Source organism: Canis lupus, chromosome 9, assembly GCF_048164855.1.
Source record: "Canis lupus baileyi chromosome 9, mCanLup2.hap1, whole genome shotgun sequence".
Classification (NCBI taxonomy): domain Eukaryota; kingdom Metazoa; phylum Chordata; class Mammalia; order Carnivora; family Canidae; genus Canis; species Canis lupus.
Genome location: NC_132846.1, coordinates 30,398,958 through 30,403,017, shown reverse-complemented (window position 1 = coordinate 30,403,017; position 4,060 = coordinate 30,398,958). Strand labels below are relative to the sequence as shown.

Sequence of the window (4,060 nt, the reverse complement as noted above, 5' to 3'; positions counted from 1 at the left end):
AGCACCTACTATTGTGTTATTTCAACATAACACACCAATATTTTGAACTCTGTTGACCCTTGTTCTTTTTCTTTCACCCATCTGGCAAAAATCCAAATTCAGATGAACCTCCTATCTATTTTGCACATGGCTTCTCCAGAACAGCTCTGTTTCTTTTTTTTCCCCCTCTTAAGATTTATTTATTTATTTATTTATTTATTTATTTATTTATTTATTTATTTATTTGAGAGAGAGAGCATGCGGGCAAGTGGGGGAAGGTGCAGAGGGAAAGAACTTCCAAGCAGACTCGCACTGAATGCACAGCCCGAGACTGGGCTTGATATTATGACCCATGAGATCCTGACCTGAGCCCAAAACCAAGAGTTGGACTCTTAACCTACTCAACCACCCAGGCACTCCCTATTTCCTTTTAATATGCACCCATGAGACTGTATTCAGAAACTGAGGCTTACTGCCAGCAGCGGCTTGAGTGAGGTGTCTTGGAAGCAGAGCCTTCAGCGCTAAAGAAGCCTTCAGATGACTGAATCCCTAGTCTTGATTGTGACACAGTGAGAGATTGAGTCATACACCCAGCTTACCTGCTCCTGAATTGCTGGTCCGAGGAAAATTGTGAAGTGATCGGTATTCACTGTATTAAGCTATTAAGTTTTGTGGCAATCTGTTACACAGTGATAGATAACTAATAGGAACCAATTTTTTTCCAGAGAGAAATTGGGAAATGGTACTAGATAAGCAAGTAGCAACTATTTTTGCTTGCACATCAGCTGGAACATTTGAGATTTTGGAAGTTTTTCATCCCAAATATCTACCCCAAATGCCTACCAGAGTGCATGTAATTGAATGTATCCCTGGCTAAGTGGTAAGATGTTGAGGTAGGAGTAGAAGTTAGAATTCCTATGCTTCTGGGAAATAGTCTTCTTTAATAAAGTAATACATAAAGATTTTTTTTCTTTAAAGTACTACAGCACTTAGATTGAAAAAGAGGAGTCCACTGCCCCATCCTATTCTACCCCTTGGTGGCATTCCCCAACTCTTCAACATGTTTTTCTGTATTTTCTTTCTAAATAATATGCTTATGCTGCTATTTCTTGACAGATTAATTTTAGGTTTTGTCTTTGGACTTGCTAATAAGGAAGATAAAGATTTAGCACCCTTATATCACTCCAGATCCCCCCTTTCCCTACCTCTGTCCTCCATACGTATAATTTATACAAGTTTGGTTAATTCAACATCCAATATTTGTCTTATTGTGGAGCTATGTAAATCAAGCAATATACAATGATTATGTTTTATTATAAAACTGTTTGAGGGATCCCTGGGTGGCGCAGCGGTTTGGCGCCTGCCTTTGGCCCAGGGCGCGATCCTGGAGACCCGGGATCGAATCCCACATCGGGCTCCAGGTGCATGGAGCCTACTTCTCCCTCTGCCTGTGTCTCTGCCTCTCTCTCTCTCACTGTGTGCCTATCATAAATAAATAAAAAAAAAAATTAAAAAAAAATAAAAAAATAAAACTGTTTGAGGGATCCCTGGGTGGCGCAGCGGTTTGGCGCCTGCCTTTGGCCCAGGGCGCAATCCTGGAGACCTGGGATCAAATCCCACGTCGGGCTCCCAGTGCATGGAGCCTGCTTCTCCCTCTGCCTATGTCTCTGCCTCTCTCTCTCTCTCTCTGACTATCATAAATAAATAAAAATTTATTAAAAAAAAACTGTTTGAACTTCCTAGAATTAAAAGCTGCCTCATTTTTTAAAAGCTGTTTTGTTTTGATGGCTTCTCCCCAACTTTACAATATAGTTATTAACTTGCTCCTAATAGTGTTTTCCATAAAGTCAGTCATATCAGATATCCCTCCAGTTCACCTAGTGACACTTCTTGTGAAGCTGCCCTGCTGTCTCTAATCTGGGCTCTGGGCTGTTGTTGCATGGCTATCTTCTTAGAACTTCTCTAACTCCTCTCTTGGGTGCTATCTTTTCTTTCAAGATACCCTTATCTCCTTATTCCCGGTTACTTCTTTGGTTAGATCATATCCTCCCATAAAGTTTCTGAGAAAGGATTTAAAGCTGTACATTATTCTTCATATATAACAATATCTTAATTCTATTCTCGGACTTAATAGATTGGCTGGCTAAAGAATTCTCAGAATTTTGAGGGCCTTGCTCCATTGTCCTGGAGCTTCCAGTGCTCTTCTGATTCTTAATTCTTTGTAGGGGACCAGGAGTTTTGTTTCTCTTTCTGCACATTTTATCTCTGTTAGGGGCATTCTCCATCCAGTGGACTGGGAACTCTGTGTGCCCTATCAATCTGGATAGCCATCCTTCAATTTTAGCTATTTTCTTGAATGACCTCTAATAATCATCTGTTTCCAATGTTCTCTCTTACTGGTACTCTTATTAGTCAGATTCCGTTCTCCTTGAATTAGCCCTCTATTTTTTCCATCTCTTCTCATTTATTCTACCTCTTTGTTTTTTTTTTTTTATTTATTGCTATCTAAGAGATTTCCTCAATGTTTCCTCTAATGTTTCAGTCAAAATTTTTTATTTTGGCAATCATATATTTAGTTTCAAAGATCTCTTTCTTGTTCTTTTGATAGACTCCTTATGTATTTGATGATATTGATTATAGCTTTTTGTTTTTCTTCCTTTCTTCCCTCTTTGTTTCCTCAAAGTTCCTATTTTCTTATTTGTTTTGATCTACTTTGTGTTGGAAGCTTTCCTTAACAATCTTGTGAGCCTTGGTATTCTGATCATAGACTGAGACATTAAATAAAAAGGCAGTAGAATTCTGAGTGTGTGAGTGGGGGGAGGCCACTAACGGTTCTGTTGTTTTGGGTTTGTGTGTGTGTGTGTGTGTGTGTGTGTGTGTGTGTTTAAAGATTTTATTTATTTATTTGACACAGAGCACAAGCAGTATGAGCAGCAGAGGGAGAGGGAGAAGCAGACTCCCTGCTGAGCAGGGACTCTGATGCTGGGCTTGATCACAGGACTCTGGAATCATGACCTGGGCCAAAGGCAGATACTCAACCAACTGAGCCACTCATATGTCCCTGTTCTGTTGTTTTTGATGCTGTTGTTTATTCTTGGAAGAATTCTCACTCTCCTTTTAGAATGGGAAAGAAGGGGATCAGGCATGAGGCAGTGAATGGAAACCAGGTCTGTATTAGGTCTGCATTTTTTGGACTGAGTGCTATAGGTGGTCTGCTGGAGGTAAGGGAGATGTTTTAACATTCAGCAGGGAGGGGCTTCACTTAATCCACCCTTTTTGGGGGCAGCCTAGGTGGCTCAGTGGTTTAGCACCGCCTTCAGCCCAGGGCGTGATCCTGGAGACCCGGATCGAGTCTCATGTCAGGCTCCCTGCATAGAACCTGCTTCTCCCTCTGCCTCTCTGTTTCTGTGTCTCTCACAAATAAATAAAAATAAAATCTTAAAAAAAAAAAATCCACCCTTTTTCATTTTGGAACTCTATCCCCTCTCTCTGTAAATGTAGAGTCTAGAGTCCCTGAGTTTGTAGCCACTCTTGTTTCTTGACTGGACAATCTTGATCTTGAAATGTGTTCTAAATAAATTTTATTTTAGTTTATTTTATTTAAGATTTTATTTACTTGAGAGAGTGAGAGACAAAGAGATCACGAGCAAGAAGGAAGGGCAGAGGGAGAAGCAGACTCCCTGCTGAGCAGGGAGCCTGTCACAGGCTCCATTTTAGCACCCTGGAATAATGACCTGAGCTGAAGGTAGAGGCTTAACTGACTGAGCCACCCAGGTGCCCCCTAAATTAATTTTAGATAAGTTTCTTTTATTTTTTTCCTAATCCATCAATTGGTAGTTGAGCTCCTACTTTGTCATCAATTTTCCAAAAAAAAAAAAGAAAAAAAAATTTTCCCACATCCCTACCTTTTGTAAATTTTCTCTTGCCAGTTCTAATTCTCTGTGTCCTCTGTCCAATCCAAATTTACTTATGTCCAAAATGATTGCTTTGCCTCTAAGTTTATAAAGTTTGTTTGAAACATAATCACATGTTGCCCTGTGACATCTTATACTGTTATCTTTCAAGTTCACTAATTTATGTA

At 39.9% G+C, this 4,060-nt stretch overlaps 1 protein-coding gene across 1 annotated transcript in view; it reads right to left on the bottom strand.

Annotated features, from left to right (window-relative positions):
- PSMC6 (proteasome 26S subunit, ATPase 6) overlaps positions 1-4,060 on the bottom strand; it is a 33,326-nt gene that overhangs the window by 24,023 nt on the left and 5,243 nt on the right. The window lies entirely within an intron of this gene.